The 19,945-nt window shown below is 37.1% G+C and overlaps 1 protein-coding gene and 1 pseudogene across 2 annotated transcripts in view; one reads left to right on the top strand and one right to left on the bottom strand.

Moving 5' to 3' along the window:
• LOC149784348 (uncharacterized) overlaps positions 1 to 19,945 on the bottom strand; it is a 64,537-nt gene that overhangs the window by 41,681 nt on the left and 2,911 nt on the right. Inside the window, exon 1 of one of the 2 annotated variants that reach the window (XM_089932395.1) lies at positions 15,920 to 16,070. The exons of the other annotated variant lie outside the window; for it this stretch is intronic. The gene's annotated coding sequence lies outside the window, so the exon portion shown is untranslated. Of the gene's footprint in view, positions 1 to 15,919; positions 16,071 to 19,945 lie in introns of those variants that run through there. 2 annotated transcript variants of the gene reach the window in all.
• On the top strand, positions 18,157 to 19,579 carry LOC149784349 (uncharacterized; annotated as a pseudogene).

Here is a 19,945-nt window from a genome sequence, read left to right on the forward strand (position 1 = left end):
TCTATCGAGATCAGACCATTAAAGCTGTATCAACATACAAATATAGGGATCACACAATCGACCCCTATCTGGTCTCTTGGGTATGGCGTAAATAAAAGAGAGGATTCTCAAATCATTATTTTTGGCCTAGCACATTTACGGAGGTAAAAAAATATTGCCGAACGTGTCATGAATGCCAGATGATAGAAAAACTGTCTGCAAGCAAGAAAATACAATTGGTTTGCTACCATTGATAACAGAATACTTCGCAAAACTTGCAATGATATCGTGTGGTTGTTGTGAAGAACAACTTCTGGACACAATTACATTCTAACGGTAGTGGATGATACCACGAGGCACTTCGACAATTTTCATTTGAAGGATACGGGGGAAAGATATGCGGCTCAAGCACTGACAGAGTTGTTTAACCATCTTGTTCTTCCACGGGTCATATTGACAAAGGAACCAGTTTCACTAGCACCTTATTGAAACAGCTGAATTAAATGTGGAATATCCATTGAGTGTAATCTACGCCTTATCACCCACGAGCAGATTGAAAGGTCAAACGCTTTAACGGAATTGTGAAGATATGTTGAGGAAGGTATGTGAAGAAAACACGAATGAATGGGATGAAATGTTATAATACTTATTGTTTGCTTATTGCGATGCTTCACAAGAGGAGACTGGGTTTGCGCCCTTAGAGATATTGCATTGTATGCCAATGCAAATTTTACGAGATGTGCTTGTAGAAGAAGAGGATTTCAGGAAGACAACGGTGGAGCATTTTGTGAATATGCCGGAGAAGTTGGCTAACATTGGAGATCTGTTGAATCGGCAAACGAAAATTAAGGTACCATATGATCGTTGCATGAAGTTAAGGGAATTTAATCCGAGTGAGGTAGTCTTCATTTTCTTGCCATTGGGTTCTTTGTTGCACCGTCACCTGGTGCGAAATGTAAACGATGCTATCTACACACTACTTGTTCCCGTTAGGCACGGCATGGTAACTTATCGCGTAAACTTACAGCGTTGATACAAACGTGCTGTTCTTTTGACATCACTGGTAGACGAGAAAGATGGCATGGAAATCTATTTTCACCGTAAACAGGTGAAGATGACACTGTTGTTAAGCTGGAAATAAAGTTGATGAAAGAGCAAAGAGAGAAAATAAGAAGTCTTTGTCACGAATTTCACGATGATTTAAGAACATGGCCTGGTCAAATAAACATATTTACTCACAATATCAAGTCAGTTTCTGAGACACCAGTTATGTAACTGCGATGTACATTATCTTTCGCGCAACGCAAAAGTTTGAAAGGATGAAACTTTGGAGCAGGGTCTCATCGACTTACTATTGTCGGGAATACATATTGTCTCGTTATACTTTAACAATATCTTGATATAGGATGTGTGTGATTTGATGTAACGTTTACGTGAATATAGTCTCACAATAAAGCCGTCCAATGTCGCGTTCGGGGCGGATAAGATCGAATGTCTCGAACATATTATTGATGGAAGCCAAACTAAGACAGACGACAAAACAAGTAAAACAAAGTATCGGTTTTCATTGCCCACGACAATTAGGTAGATACACATTTTTGAGAAAGGTTAAATACTATAGAAGTACACTAAGGACTTTGCTGAAAATACCACTAACCTCATGACACAGAAGGGACGACCAAATGGACTTGAATGACCTGAAGATGTCCAGTTCTAAAACTCAGTCTTTATGACACCGGGTATGAAATGAGAAATTCATTATGTAAACGGATGCTAGAGACATTGCAACAGGTGCTGTGTTGAGCCAAACAGTTGACCATGAGGAACACAGTGGCCTATCTTAGCTGTAAGCTTCTTTCACGAGAACAGAAATACGCAGTTATCGGAAAAGAATGCATTGCCATTATTTGTGCGATATATTAATTCAAGAACAACATTTGAAATTGTGAATGGCCACAAGCCACTTACATTGGTACAGAAATGCAAAGAAAAATTTATCGTCTCGTTAGATGGTGTTTGGCAACCGGAACGTTATAACTTCACTCTAAAGCACAAGAGCGGAAGAAAACATACAAATGCTGATGGGTTATTGTGCATGTAACTGAATCATATTTGAAAGGAGTAGAATGAAAAGAGACAATGATGTGCCTATCATACTTCATAAACATTGAGTAACCTACTGGAATGATTCAGAAATCGCATTTTTTAAATTTCATTCTGTTCTGTGTCTTTGTGAATCACAGTGGAATTTGTGTGGATATAGGCGGAACTGATTTTGCTGGAATACAACTATTCTGAATGGTCTCTGAAGAAAATATGAACTCATTACAGAGCTTTATGCAACTTTCAGCATTTTATTAATGATCTAAGCCAGCAAATTATTTTCAAAATTATATCAGCAAGTTTCTATAAGAAAGGACTTGTTATCTGCATAATTTGCACTTAGTGCATATCAGATTATATCTCTAGGTTGTGCTAATTGTCTAGAATATTAATCTTATCATCAGAGATAGTTGACACCAGACACTGTCAACAGGCGCAGTACTGTGCCTCACCCTATGCACATGGATAAGGCACACAGATTTCGTACATTTGACCTTTAACCTTACATAAAGTTGTAGGACCCGTACTCGGTATGTGTGTCCTCTGAACCTAACGATAACACTGGTATTAGCATATGAAGTGTATTAATATTACATACAGAAGAAAATGATTAAATTACCTCATAGAATTTGTTTCCTATTGAATCTGAAGTTGAAATTCCCCATCATTACAAATGGTGCAAATTTTATTAAAAATAGTTTTTCTTTCCTCTCTCTGTATCTCTTCTAAATTCAGTACATTGCATGGATTTAAACTGCATCCATCACTTCTTTGTGTAAGTAAACTAATCAAGGAAAAAGAGTATTGTAGAAAATGCATAGACTCACTTCGTTCTGCAATTCCATTTTCGGATGCTTTATATTTTCACGGATAATGCGAGACGTCTTGTTCTCAGAAATGTACAGCACTTGTAATTTTACTGGTGACATTTCGGTGGGTGGTTCAGAACCTTGGGCCTACACCAGGGAGTGTCTAGCAGGGACAGATAATTAATTGAACTGTTACATTCCCATTGATTCCCTACTGAAGCAATGGTAACCCTAAGATCATATATTCATAGCTTAGTGATATAAAACGGAGGACACTACAAAAGGCCATTAAATTTATGTACGTGTTCTATATTTGATAGATACGGTCATGGCCTATCGATATTAATCTGATTTGTTTTATGAAAACGCCTTAGACGATTCTGTCAATCTTTTCTTATAGAAGAATTATGTTGCCTTGTTAAGGATCGTCGGCCAAGAATAGTCAACGAAGATCCTTGGGATGTAAAGCCAGCCGAAACACTATTACAATAAATGCATCCCTGCGAATGAAAAAGTCACTGCCGGTAGAATCAATTGAAACGAGAGAGCTCATTTCACGTGTTAATTATTTAATATGGCAGCTTCCACTTGCATTGTTCCTAGGTAAATAGAAGAGCTTAATTGAATCAATTTATTTCAGCTGCATCCAGTCAGAAAGCGATGCTATATATAATGTGTCAAACAGCTGCTTCTGCAAAGTGTGTCGTGAAATGAAATGGATTGATGCCGCTTGTGAAGGCGTAAACACGAATTCGACATTTGGCAATTGTAGAAACAAAACCATCGATTTTTAAAAAACATTTTTCTATTATTTATTAACACTTCTGTAATATTATACAACTAGACCGAAAAGTGTTAGTGTCATATGATACAATTAACTCGAAAAATACAATTAATTCGATAATAGTTTAATATTATATTATGCAGCTAGCTCGAGAATTGTTCAGGGTTATATTATACAATTAGCTCGAGAAATTGCTTATTGTTATACAATTAGTCCGAAGATTGTTCAGTGTTATATTATGCAACTAACCCGAGAATTGTTCAGTGTTAGGTAAAAGCCAAAGTGGTATCCAGAAACAGGTCAAACGCATGAAGAGTGGTATGGGGAAACAGGTCAAACGCATGAAGAGTAGTATGGGGAAACAGGTGAAACGCATAAAGAGTGTTATGGGGAAACAGGTCAAACGCATGAAGAGTGGTATGGGGAAACAGGCAAAATGTTAGTACAATGGCATCTATCTATGGACAAACATACCAAACCTGTTTAGAGTTGTATCTGTAGGATGGATGTTGCACCGTACAGCATGTAACATTTATATTGGTGTCTAACAACGGACTGAATTTAATTTAATTAGGCAATGAAAAATCTCAAGTGATTATATAGAAGAATATATGAACAGTTTCTGTGGTCATCAAGTTTGTTCTTATAATAACAAATCGTGACTGAATGGTCTGCACAATCTTTGGAGAACAACCTGTGAGCGGATTCGGGCTAATGTGTATTCGCATCTCTTCATGAGAGAAATTTGACTCCCCCTTCCTCTGCACCATTTGTTATTACAACGCGTAAGTGGCTCAGTGGTGGTCAAGATAGTTTTCATAACAAAACCACCCAAACAGGAAGGAAAAAAAATGATTAAACAAAAGCCAGCGCCCATCCCCAATTTTATTAACTACATAATCAACTATGAAAAATTGTTTCACAATGGCAGCTTGTCATATGTAGATAAGCAGAGGAAAGAAACGCCATAACCAAAGGGGAGAAGCCGGGTCTCTTTCACATATCTTATATCTTTTCCCGACACAATAGTAGTTTGTCTTCACTTTGGACTTTTGTATTGCTAGTTTAACATTATTCTTTATGCAAATCATACTATGAGCACACGTACATATTTGTATCAATATAAATGACTTTTCTGTCTATTTCAGCCTCAATATTATTTTTTTTGTGACATTTTTTATCTACAAGTGTCATTGAGCTATTGACGGATCCTGCGATATTGACATTGCAAATACACTGGACAACAAATTTTTACAAAAGTCATGTTACTGAAATAAAATTAGTCAATTCTTATCAATTTTTATGTGCTGAACACGAATATGACAGTCAAATTGCAAAATTGGCTCTAGTTTTTTTGTAATCTGCAAGAAATTAATGTTGACATAACGAAATGCATTCCAATAGTAAAAGGTCAACTGTAATAGCCTACCTATAAAAAATCAAGTCATTGACTACATCTTAGATTTCTTCGCCTGTCTCTTGTAGAGCTGTTCGGGAGCATCTCTGAGGAGTGTCCAGCAGTAGTCAGCCAGCATTGTAGTGGACCATTTTCCCTGGTATCTTTGTTCCATTGTTGCGATATCTTGATGAAAACGTTCGCCGTGTTCATCACTAACAATACCACAGTTGCTAGGAAAGAAATCCAAATGGGAATGAAGGAAGTGAATCTTTAGAGACATATTGCAGCCAAGTTTCTTATACTTCATCAACATGTCTTCTACTAGTTCCTTATAGTTTTCTGCCCTAACATTTCCGAGGAAGTTTGTAGAAACTAGGCGAAAAGCATTCCATGCTTGTTTCGCGTCACCTTCCAGCAAGTTGTTGAACCGGTCATCTTTGAAAAGCTCTCGAATCTGAGGACCCACAAAAACTCCCTCTTTAATCTTTGCTTCGCTGAGTCGAGGGAATTTTTCATGCAGGTATCGGAATGCTGGCAAAGTCCGGTCAATGGCTTTCACGAAGTTCTTCATCAAACCTAGTTTGATGTGAAGGGGTGGTAGCAAGATTTTCTGAGCCTCAACCAGAGCTGGGTGTTGGATATTCTTCTCTCCAATGGCTACATTCTGCCTGTGAGTCCATTCCTTCCTCATGTAGTGCATTTCCCTTGCTCGGCTATCCCACTCGCATAAGAAACACATGTATTTTGTATATCCTTGCTGCAGTCCCATTAAAAGGGCAACTACCTTCAAATCACCACAGAGGTGCCAGCTGTACTTGTTATACTCAATGGAATTCAGTAGCTGCCTTAAGTTATCGTATGTCTCTTTCATGTGGACAGCATACGCTACTGGAATAGATGGAAGAATGTTTCCATTGTGCAAAAGCACAGCCTTGAGACTCAGTTTCGAAGAGTCCACAAATAGTCTCCATTCGTGTGGGTCATGAGTGATTTTTAAAGCATTCATGAGGCCCTCAATATCGGAACAGAATATCAGATTACTTTCCTTTCTGAAGAAAGGCTCCAATTGCTGGTGGCGCTTTCGATATGCAGTAATTGTGACATCTTCTTCTAGAAGATTCCATTGTTGGAGTCTTGATCCTAGCAATTCTGCCTTGTTCTTTGATAAGTCCAAATCACGAATCAGGTCATTTAGTTCTTCCTGTGTTATTCTGTGTGGGGTTGATGATGCACCACAGTGAAAATCTGGATCACTGCATGCTGATGGACCAGGAGAAGAACAGGTCGACTCACCTTTGTCTTCGTCAGATGAATCAAGAGAATATTCTGCTGGAGGTTCTGGAATAGGAAGTCCCTCACCATGTGGAACTGGTCTCAATGCAGACGGAATGTTTGGGTAGACTATTCTCGACTTCTTTCGCTTCGTTATTCCGCCGGAAAGAGGAGGAACCAAGCAGAAGTAACAATCATTTAGGTGGTTGCTTGGCTCTCTCCACACCACTGGGACTGCAAACGGCATTGATGACATTTTGCAATTCAACCACTGTGAAAGCTGTGTTGTACATGTAGCACAGCATATATGCGGAGCCCAAGGCTTGTCTTGGTCACCAACCTTGCATCCGAAGTAAAGATGATATGCCTTCTTCACTTGAGAATTGATACTTTTCTTCTGGTTGGCAAATGTCACTTCCCCACAAATATAGCAAAAATTGTCCGCGGTATTAACACACTTTCGAGGCATTACTGTTCTTTATTGTACGTAAATGGATAAAATAATAAGTTTTATGTAACAGTAGCTTGAACTGTCTCGCACAACGTCTAAAATATTTTAAATGCTGAACCTATCTGATTGGGCTTTATATAGTACACTGCTTACGTCAGCTTCAGCAGCCGCCTGGCATTAGTATAATAGGCCTACACATGTATAGTACACTGCTGACGTCAACTTACTTCAGCAGCCGCATGGCATTAGTATTGCATTGCATCAGAAAATGATGCAATCAACTGTGGATGATGTGAGCATGATGGTATTATGCAATGTTACATCATTATTCCGGATGTTGCTGCAGTCCTACTGGAGAAATTTACACAGTGAAACATAGAAAATGAGGTATATGAATATCTTCAAAACGAGAGCCAATACAAATTTTTCACGGTTATATTCGTGTTCGGCACACCAAAATACTACAGATTAGGGCCTTTTCAAGTCAGTAATGATTTCACTGTTGACCAGTGATATCGTCAGAGAACGATAAATATTTGTAAAAATATCATTACCATAGCCCTTCCGCTACACCGAGTTAATACAAATTTTACTCCATATTTCTTACTAAGGTGTCTTCCTTTTTTGTCGTCTAAAATCTTTCGTACTGTATCAGTGTGTTTATCGATCATTAAATCCCGTCCCTTCTTACCTTGTTATTGATGTAAACGAGTCTTTATACTTTTATAAAGTGTGTGGTTGTCTCCAACCAATTTTCATAATCTCGTCTACGACTACATCATAGCCATGGACTGATGGGTTTCGCATCTTCCATGCAGCAGAATGTCGCTTCCCATATCAACTGATTTTGGTAAATTTTCATAATACTTTGTAACAGAAGGTTTCATGTATGCGTAGTTGATGGTGTAGTTGATAGATTGTACTACCTTCTATAGACGAACCTCTAAGAAGTCATTGCATGAACATTTGAGTGGTTTTTATTACCCTACATTACCCTGCATTGCATTCAAAATCTCAAAGACAAGTTTTAATCTTATCCATTCTACCAGTTTTTCAAATTTTGTAGACTGAATCACAACTTCACATTTTAGAATATTATATCTGCTAATTTCTTCCGTTTCTCGTATGCACATTGATGTAATTATTACCATTCATATGCACATTGATGTAATTATTATCATGCATATACACATTAACGTAATTATTACCATTCATATGCACATTGATGTAATTATTACCAGTCATATGCACATTGTTGTAATTATTACCATTCATATGCACAATGTTGTAATTATTACCATTCATATGCTCATTGTTGTAATTATTACCATTCATATGCACATTGTTGTAATTATTACCATTCATATGCACAATGTTGTAATTATTGCCATTCATATGCACATTGTTGTAATTATTACCATTCATATGCACATTGTTGTAATTATTACTATTCATATGCAAATTGTTGTAATTATTACCATGCATATGCACAATGTTGTAATTATTACCATTAATATGCACATTGTTGTAATTATTACCATGCATATGCACATTGTTGTAATTATTGCCATTCATATGCACATTGTTGTAATTATTACTATGCATATGCACATTGTTGTAATTATTACTATTCATATGCACATTGTTGTAATTATTACTGTGCATATGCACATTGTTGTAATTATTACCATTCATATGCACATTGTAGTAATTATTACCATGCATATGCACATTGCTATAATTATTACCATACATATGCACATGATTGTAATTATTACAATTCATATGCACATTGTTAAAATTATTACCTTGCATATGCACATTATAATAATTATTACCATGCATATGCACATTGTTGTAATTATTACCATTATATACGCACGTTGTTGTAATTATTACCATTCATATGTACATTGTTATAATTATTATCATGCATATACACATTAATGTAATTATTACCATACATATGCACATTATTGTAATTATTACCACTGTTATGCACATTGTTGTAATTATTATTATTCATATGCACATTGTTGTAATTATTACTATTCATATGCACATTGTTGTAATTATTGCCATTCATATGTACATTGTTATAATTATTATCATGTATATGCACATTGTGGTAATTAGCACTATTCATATGCACATCTCAATATCTGCTCTAATGTCTAATGTTGTATAGAGCATAATCTTTAGAAGCTCTAAGCGCTTTACAACATTAGACAACACCTATAAGATAAAAAAGTCTAATAATGATATGATTACAAAAACAAACACCATGAAATTAGAAAACATTAAAAAACATGTTGAGAATGTTTAAGGTAGGAAATATTATTGGGTCTTTAAGTTTGTTCTTGCAGTCGAAATAAGAGAGTTTTGAGAGCCCTCTTGAATGGGATCACTGTGTCTTTGTGTCTAAGTTCAGTGGGCAATTCATTCCACGTTGCTGGGCCCTGGTATGCAAAAGAAAGCTGTCCATATGACTTTGTATTCATAGTGGGAATAATGAGTATATGATTGTCAGAAGAGAAGCGCAAGTATCTTGCTGGTGTGTACACATGGGTGAGGTCGGATAGGTATGTTGGGCTAGACTCCGACAGTGAAACGTAGCACAGAGAACAAATTTTGTGTTTGATTCTGGATCGAATGGATAGCCAGTGTAGAGTACAGAGCAGCTGGGAGGTGTGTTCTGATCGTGGTACTCTAAGTATGATCCAAGCAGCTGTGTTTTGAACTTTTTGAAGTTTCTGGAACAGATATTGAGATGAACCAGACAGAATTGAGTTACAATAGTCCAGTGTGAAAGTACTAATGAACACACAAGTGTTTTAGTGGCATCAACTGAAAAATATTTGCGAATTGAGCTGATGCGTCTCAGCTCAAGATATGCAGCCTTGGCATGTTGGTGCAATGTGAGAGTACTGTCCAGAGTAACACCTAGGTTTCGTACTGATTGTGTGAATTTAATGTTGGTGTTGCTGATATTTATTGTTTGAGGTAAAGGATGTGAATGAGAAAGTCTTTGTGTTGTGATCAGAATGGCCTCAGTTTTATCATCATTCATCTGCAGCTTGTTACATGTCATCTATGATTTCACATCAGAAATACACCTCTCTACACCTTGGATAGTAGCATCAACTTCATTTGGGTGGCTAGATTTGTATATTTGGGTGTCATCAGCGTAAAATTGGTGGGACACCGGATGATGATCTATGACACTTGAGAGCGACTGAGTGTACAGAATGAACAGAACAGGTCCAAGAACAGACCCCTGTGGAACACCACAACATAGATCAACTGGGCTGGAGTGTATTCCATTTGCAGATACAATATGTGTCCTGTTGACCAAGTAGGACTTGAACCACAGTAAGGCTGTATCATGAATGCCAAATACATGCTGGAGACGGTGAAGTAATATATCATGGTCTATTGTGTCAAATGCTGCAGACATATCAAGGAGGATGAGGACTGTAATCTTTCCGCTATCCAACGCAGAGAGAATGTCATTATCTACTTTTAGAAGAGTAGTTTCAGTACTGTGGCAAGGGCGATATGCAGATTGAACAATGCTAAAAAGACTGTTTGAATTTAGATGAGATACAAGCTGGGATAGAACAACCTTTTCTAAGATTTTTACAGGAATAGGAGATTAGAAACTGGGCGATAGTTCTTTAAATCGTTATGGTATAGTGTTGGTTTCTTCAGCAGAGGCTTTACAATGGCAGTCTTGAAAAATGATGGGAATTCCCCGGATGAGAGAGAGGTATTAATAACATCAGTTAGTGAAGGCAATACTGGATATAAGCACTCAAGCAGCAGTGATGTTGGAATTGGATCAAGTTCACATGACTTTGGTGCACTCTTCATCACGATTGTACGTACGAAATCCATGGAGACAGGTTCAAATGCTGCTAATGGTTGCCGCTCAAATTCTGTATCCCAACTGTATGGTGACGACGAGTCAATTGACATTGTGATGTCAAGCTTATCTCTAATGGTTTGTACTTTGTCACGGAAGAAATTTGCAAACATGTCCGGAAGGTCGACTGGAGAGAAGGTAGTTGGAAGTGGTGTAGATTTGTTCCTTGACATTAGCTTGTTAGTAATCTCAAAGAGCTCTTTGCAGCTGGAACTTTCCATGATCTTAGTAGTGTAGTAGGCTGATTTCGCTACATGGACTATATTTGTGACATTCTTCTTAGCGGCTTCATAGATTTGCTTATGAATAGCGAGTCTTGTGGAAAGCCAAAGCCTATCATCTTTACGGAGGTCTCTTTTAGCAGTGCGAAGCTGGTCCCTAACACTGCTATACCATGGAGAAAATTTTTGAATTGATACTCTGCACTTGGTAGCTGGTGCATGTTTGTCAAGCAATGGACGCAGGCAGTTATAGAGTTGTTCTGCAGTAGGAGATAAGCAAGTTGTTGAGTTAGCTTGGATGTCCTGCATTAGTTTGGTTCTATTTATCATATGGAGGTTTCTCTATGTAGCAGATACAGGTGGAGGGTTAGGGACTGATACGTCAAGATGGCATATAATGCAGAGGTGATCTGATGCAAGGTCATGAAATACCAGGGAGGACCGTAGAATGTTATCATCAGGTCTATGAAGAATCCAGTCTAAAATGTGGCCATGTTTATGGGTGGGTTGGTTAACTGACTATTTGAGGTTAAAAACATTAATGGAATCTATGAGTTTTGATATATTTGGGTTTCCGGGACAGTCAAAGTGAAAGTTGAAATTTCCAAGAATAACCAGGTTGCCACCTATCGAATTTCCATAGTCCAGGAGATTCGGAAACTGCTCCAAAAATAGAGAGTCAGCCAGCTTGTTTTTTCTACTAGGAGGAGGGCGGTATAGGCGGAAAAAATGGACTGACCTTTGCTCCAGTGTGAGTGTTGTTTGGACTAGTTCAAACGATGTGTGGTCAAAATTGAATGTTGTGGTGTGGTTAAGACGTTTTATCATTGAGTTCTTTGTGATGACATCAATTCCACCTCCGCGAGAATTACGGGGGAATGACTTGTTGGAGTAACCAGTGGGTGTTAGATCTGCACACTTGGGCTCATCGCCTGATGTTTTTAGCCATGTTTCTGTCATGAAAAATACGTCAATATTTTGGTCGTTAATAAAATTAACTATTTCTGTGCTTTTTTCCGGTGGTCCTACTGACTGGACATTGAATAATGCAACACGCAGAGATATCTCCTGGATAGTTGACACAAAGGTTGACGAATTAATAGGGATTTGAATTAGGTTATCTAAATTAACGGTCGATTTTTGTTTAAATTGTTGAGCTGAAGTAAGGGAGATAACTGGAATTCTTCTTCCTGTTCTACGCCGGCCAGCTTTGAAACAACGTTTCTTTTTCCGCTTCTGTTTATATTTAGGTAATGATGAATGCAGTCCCAGTTCGTTTAGTCTAGAGCACAATGTAGTGTGGAAAGCCAAAGGGTGATCATTTAAAGCAATTAATGAGGGTTCATCGTAGCATAAACGGGTTGACTGGCGAGTATCACGTGATGGCGGTTTGTTCAAAAACAGTGGAGCAAGACAGTTGAGAAAAAGTCAAATTGTTCTCATTTCCAAAACAAGGAGATGAAGAAACACATACGAATTTAACAGTCAATACATAATGAACACAATAACGTAGATGAAAACAGGCAACAAGCCCAAATATCATGAAAACGGCACTAAAAAAATGGAACAGCTGCTTGAAGCCGGTTAAGCGATAGTGGCCAAAAAATAACAACAACATTTGTTGTAATTATTACCATGCATATGCACATTGTTGTAATTATTACAATTCATATGCACATTGTTGTAATTATTACCATTCATATGCACATTGTTGTAATTATTACCATGCATATGCACATGATTGTAATTATTACCATACATATGGACATTTTTGTAATTATTACCATTCATATGCACAATCTTGTAATTATTGCCATATTAGGACATTCTCTTTTTTTCTAGTCGCCTTATCATGTATTTCATATGCCCAGTTTTATTATTTACTGGTGACGGTTTCATATTTACTTGTTCCTTTCTTGTATTGGTGTTTTACATCATTTTTCATTTGATGATATGTTAGCGATCCTCTGTAGGGGTAAACTGGTCATATTCAGACAGACGAGACCATTTTCCGCAATTCCCATTCGTGACTCGCGTCAAAAAATGGCTGCCAAAATGTTCATAGGGAAAACAAAAATGTTCCAGATGGCGGGGTTAAAAAGTTTTTCCACGATCTCAGCCAATCAGTAAACAGAATTCTGCATAAAAATTTCATGTGCTTATTTTGGACCAATTAGAATCATGAAAAGGATTACTTCTCAAGATGTCACATAAAAATGTGAAACAGCACATACTTTAGGAAAACTGTACCGATTATGTGATAATTTTCTCAGCATCACAATAACTGCCAACATTAAACAGGATGTTTATTCATCATACAAATAGATTTTATATCGGAGGGTTTCCTTTGCTTCTGTAACTTAGTTACGATAGAAAATGTCAAAATGTGATTCCTTTTTTTCAGAACGAGTCAATACTTTCCCACAAGGAAAGTACTTATTGGTACTACGATTTCTCCGTTATGCTAAAATGTTTCTTGCAGACTTTAATACAGCCATATAATGCTTTTCCATTCCATTAAGCGTTTTAATTAATTTCGTGATAACGTATCGTTAGTTAGCCACATAATGATTTTCCATTCCATTAAGCGTTTTAACTAATTTCGTGATAACGTATCGCCAGTTAGTCGTTTGTTACTGGATGACATACCAAATACACGCTGACAAGCCTCTCAAAAGACTTGCCAGAAAAAAGGAAATTGATTCTTGGGTCGTTGTACGTAATGATTATAGTCAACTCAAGAACCTCTCACACAGGACTGGTTTGATCTGGTTGGTGTTTTACAGCGCAGCAATATGAGTTAGTTATACTGCTGATCCAACTGAAGCCAATTTCCGTGGTAGGCTAACTATTGCGTCACCGCAGCTTCTATTTGCATCATGCGATATGTGGGAGGACCAACAGGCCCTATTCTACATCCCAAAGCCCAAAAGGGATGCAGAGGTCTTAGTTGCCTTGGCACACTGTTTTCGAACATTAAAACCTCATCAACTTTCGGTGAAGTAGGCTCAGGTCTAGCTGAAAATAATCACACTAATAGTTTATGTTGAATCGCGATATAACTGTTGTGAGCTTGAAGATGATGGACTTTATGAATTGACATGGCAATTTCTTTTCTTTTTCATTATAAAAATTTCATAACCTTTCTATGAGCAAAATGATGACGAGCTGAAGGGAATAAATTTTAATTTTCCTCATTGCCCTTAAATGATAAGTGTGGCATGATATTGTAAAAAAAGAAAAGAAACATGCAAAGTAAAATAATATTAGCAAATTTAACTTGTTATAAATAAAAAGTTGAATCCAAAACTTATCAGAACATCACACTATACTTGGTTTCAGTGTATGACATATTCTCTCCGGTTTCGTTTTGCTTAATCCTGTTTCTTTCCCGCGTGTTCGGTTCGTTTTGCTTATTTGGCTAATAAAATTATGTATAGTAATGTTGAGAAATCCTAAACTCTCCAGAAATATAAACACTGACAGACTCATTAAAATATATACTCAGATCCTTGAAATATAGTCTTGAATTAATCCAAATTGGATGAACAAGAAAAGAAAAGTACATATCAACACTTTTGCTCGTGATTAATCTTATATGCCCACGTATTTCTCGTCTTGTCTTAACCCATTTTGTGAAAAATGTTTAACATATCTGTTAAATTATAGAATGCCGTATATATATATATATATATATATATATATATATATATATATATATATATATATATATATATATAATTCTATCTCTAAAATAAATTCTTGGTTAATTGAATTATTGTCTGTTTTTAACCACTTGCCAATTCCTGGCCATAAGGATCCATGTTTTCTTTACATTACCAGATTGGTTAGGGTGTGGTGTGGGTACGGGAGGTAATAAAATTATCACCAGATAAAAATTTACAATTTCAGACCACAGTTAAAATGTTCATAAGTGCACCTATAAATTTAAGCTTAGAGAATAATTCATATTCCTACAGTGAAAAGTTTAAAGTATATTCACTAAATGATATACACTCTTCTTTAGAACTGACAATGTACTTCCTCTAAGTACGTACCCATGGTTGTACCTAAAGACAATTTTTGTCTTCCGTTTATTGTAAGCTACAACTGTATTTTAGGCTTTGCCAATTCCATACTGAAATCCGTCATATGCATTGGTGTTGGATAGGAACAAAGCGATGATTTGTCGCGTCAGAAATGAGGTTATGAATTAATTGTGGACCTAATATATTTCAGTGGCAAATAAGGAAGCCGCGATAGCTCAGTTGCTAGAATGTTGGACTCGTAATCCAATGATTGCGGATTCGACACCCGCTCATACAAGCCCTGGTCAGTTACCTAGGTGTGTCTTTGGGAAAGCGACCTAGCTTCCATTTCCTCAGGATGATATCTCCAATAATATTTTTAAAATGCTGTCAAAAACAACAGATAAAATCGAATCCAATGGCAAATAATGACCAACATCAAATGAGTCGTTTCGAATGTTGATTTTAAGCCCAAAGTCAAAGACAACAATAAGTAGCAGAGTACGTAATGAACGCAAAGGTTCAACCCAAGATCCGCCAATAGCGATGCTATTCAATGCTGTAAAGCAGTTATCTATTAAGTTTTACTGAGTGGAGATTGTCGTCAGTATCTATATTACTATTTATATAATGTATATTTCGTGATTTCCAGAAGTACCCAATACCGGATTTAATTTTGCAAGCACATCAACAATACAAGAACTTTCCTCCTTGGTAGGACAACATTTGCACCTGGGTCATATTATGAAATGGGACAAAGTCTTTTAATTTAATAAATAGAAGTGTGTAATTTAAGTGTGCATGCGTGCATCTTTGAAAAAAGAAATAAAGAACAAAGGAAGAAAAGAGAAGAACAAAAGCAAATCTTCATATAAAATTGGTATAATGCCGATAGTCGTTTTATCGTTGCTTACTGCTAGAATAACGTGAGAGAAGGAAAAAACCCACCTTAATATCTGGTCGGAACTGTTGTAGATCTGATCTGATCTACTACCACTGCCACCCAGCTTATAACCGGGAGAATAACACAACAGAATCACTATGTTGATACACACACATAGACAGTGCTAGTGGAGGAAACAAAACACTCTGGATATTATCAGATGCTGTAAGTTCTTTATGCTACTGGAATCTCGACTGGGTGTATCCTGATTGCAGGTATCGGAGTTCATCCAAACAAATAAATCAATATATGCCCCACAAATATGTTTGCTGTCGCATAACAATAGTTGCCACCGTCAATCGATAGTAGCTTTATGGATGAAAGCCAGCAATGTGACATGTATTCTCATCATGCAAAATGGAATGAGAATACGCTGAGTCTATTCTTTTCGCACCAAAAATTAGTCTACCGTAAAAATCATCAACTAACAGTTTGGTATATACATACTTACCTTACAGGTATTTGTGGTTTATCAGACCTACCTAACAGGTATTTGTGGTTTATCATACCTACCTGATAGTTAAATGTGGTTTATCATACATACTTGATAGGTGTATGTGGTTTATCATACCTACCTGATTTGTATTTGTGGTTTATCATACATACTTAATACGTGTGTTTGGTTTATCATACCTACCTGAAAGGTATGTGTGGTTTATCATACATACTTGATAGGTATGCGTGGTTTATCAGACATACCTGAAAGGTATGCGTGGTTTATCACACCTACCTGATAGGCGTGTGTGATTTATCATACCTACCTGATAGGTGTGTGTGGTTTATCAGACCTACCTGAAAAGTATGTGTGGTTTATCATACATACATGATAGGTATGTGTGGTTTATCATACATACCTGATTAGTATGTGTGGTTTATCATAACTACCTGATAGGTGTGTGTGGTTTATCATACCTACCTGACTGGTATGTGTGCTTTGTCTGTCAATACCAGAGTGGCTCTGCACTAAGATAAAAAAGTCATCAGAGGCAAGATGATATATTAATTTTTAAGTGAGGCTGGAACCATTCCGGGTTATCATATATCTTTTGACAGCTTGTAAGAGTAACGGCTTGTTTGTGTTGTTGGTTTTAATGCCACTTTTAACACGATTTTGTTCATATCGTTCTGAGTAAATGGGAACTAAAGACACAGAGGCCCAAGATAGCCTGGTCGGGTGTCGAACCCACTACCATTGGAGCCCGACGCTCTAACAACTAAGCTACTGCGGAACCCTTTGGCAATATGTTGTCATCAAGAATGTTGATTTTATTTCATTTTTAAAATTAATTTTAGACAATATAAGAATGCACAGAACACTAATTTACTGTAATCATATCATTGCCATGGATTTACATTTAATGTTATAAAATTTACATCATATCTTTTTATAGTAATAATAAAATCTAAATTTGCAACATTGATACATAGTTCCCACTACGTTCACCTGTGAGCGTAAGCAGTTTCCGGTCGCCATTTTGTGGGTCAAGCTCATTGTGTTGAATACTTGCTGCCAAGCGTAACGACGAAACCTGACTTAATTTTCAAGGAATCAATTCATAAGTATAAATGGCTTCAAAGTCAGTCAAGATGAAGTACAAAGATGGACTGGAAAAACTAGTGCCGGAAAGATACGAGTCAAGGCTAAGCTTAATCGGTGGAATTGATCCGTATGAAATGGACAAAAGAAAAATGACGACTAACGTCCAGTGCCTTCCGGAGATAACCTATATTGACATTTTAAATTATTTGGTAAACACGAAAAGTGCTTACACGTTAGATGATTTGAAAGCTTACAAATCACTTGAAGCTTACAACCAGTTTGTCAATGGTTGGGTCAAAGACGTCCTTGCCGTTGAAGTGAGCAACAAGGTGAGTTCAATACATTTGTTACTTCATACCATTTCGTATAGAGCATTACAAAAGTAGTTAGAGAAATACCGGTATATATTGTTTGGGGTTAATTTATGAAGTATTAAATTTCATTATACCACCGACACAATATTGTTGTCATCCTTGTATATCTGATAAATTTAATGGTATTTTTATAAACCATGGTAGGGTGGTGGTGCTAGGGTTGGCAACGAAAACCAGGGATGGAGGGGAGACCGTAAACAAACGTATATTCGTTTTCTTATGCAGATATTGCAAAAGTTTACATATGCACATATTTAATTTAAAAATGCTCAAAATAACCGAAGAACTAACTGGAAGTCTCTCTGCATTTTTAGGTACGACACTCACAGCGTATGAATGACACAGCATTAAAGCCATGGATAATTGCAGTAAAAACAGGAATTGTTGAGGCAGCCCATTGTGATTGTATGGCTGGCCTTGGGGAGGCATGCAGTTATATTGGTGCATTTCTTTTTTACATTGAGACAACTGTGCGCATAGAAAATGCAAAGACAGTTACTTAGGAGAAAGCCTACTGGTTACTACCATCAAAGCATTGACAAAGTTGACTATGCGGACATTTCTCAAATTGATTTCACGTCAGCTGAAATTAAGAAAAGGAACCTGGAAAATGCCATCTGTGGAACCACCCATAACAAGGAAAAGAAACCGAAACCAACTCTCCCACATGTTCCTGCACCAACAGATGCTGAATTCGATGACTTCACATCAAAGTTATTTTTAACAAAAACCAAACCTGTGGTGCTTTCAATCATGCCTAAGTATGCAAAACACTTTATTCCAACAATAATATCAAATGATCTTCCCAAGCCTCTCTGTGAACTCAGAGATGACAAATGTACTCTAATGTCTAAACATGAGCTTGTAAAATACTGTGAAAATCTGTTCCGTGACATTAATGTTACTGCAGAACAGGCAAAACATGCAGAGAGGCTGACTCGTGGACAAGCTGAGTGTAAAGATTGGCACCGGTTAAGGACGGGAAGAATAACAGCATCAAGAATGAAAGCTGTGTGCACATCTTCCATTGATAAGCCATCGATTTCCACAATAAGAGACATATGCTACCCAGTGAAGTTTTCTAATAAGGCAACAAGGTGGGGATGCCAGCATGAAAAAGATGCAGTGAATGCATACAGGAGAAAAATAGGGCTTCTCCATGACAATCTCATAGTTGATGAATGTGGTCTCATAATCAACCCTGAATTTCCCCTATTGGAGCATCTCCCGATGCTCTTGTTTCATGTAATTGTTGTGGAGAGGGAACAGTGGAAGTGAAGTGTCCATATTGTGTGAGAGATACCGAGATTAAAAATGAAAGTATTTCATACCTGGACAAAGACAAACTATTAAAAACATGCCATCAGTATTATTAGCAGGTGCAAACACAAATCTTTCTAAGTAAAAAGAAGTTTTGTGACTTTGTAATCTGGACAGAGAAGGACATATATGTGGAAAGGATTCTGCCAAACCCCAAGCTATGGCAAGATATAGAAGCAAAGTCAGCATCATTCTTCATTCATGTTATTCTGCCTGAACTGACAGGGAAATTATTCACTAGACCACAGTCCGCAAACATTGAACCTATTGCACAAATGGAAAGGAAGCTGCATGCATCTGTGTTGCAACCCTCTCTCACCAACAATGATAGACAGACTGTGTCAGGAAATAACACTGACCTCATTTGTTTATGTCAAGTCCCCTATGATGAAACATTTGATAATGTTGTTGGTTGTGACAATGAAAACTGAAGACTGTAATGGCTTCACTTTAAGTGCATTAATATGACTAATGCACCAAAAGGATCATACTATTGTCCAGAATTTTGTCCAGTGTATGGCAGATAGGCAAAAAGGCCGAAAAAGTGTTAGAAGGCCATTCTCAGGACATTTGCATGTAAAAAACAGGATACAAGCGCATTGTGGTCGTTGTACAGTATGACTGTGGCATGGGGGGTGGGGCTAGATATTGTGGTGAGTGTTTAGTGTTATCTGGCACTTTTTATTTTCATGCATGCTTATATATTAATTAAAAGTGAATAAATCATTCCCCTGTACAAATGTGTTTTTTATTCTGTCTGTATTCTATATATCTTGCTTATTCTATAGCACACCTTA

This window comes from Sinohyriopsis cumingii, chromosome 14 (assembly GCF_028554795.1).
Source record: "Sinohyriopsis cumingii isolate HCF-2022 chromosome 14, ASM2855479v2, whole genome shotgun sequence".
Lineage (NCBI taxonomy): Eukaryota > Metazoa > Mollusca > Bivalvia > Unionida > Unionidae > Sinohyriopsis > Sinohyriopsis cumingii.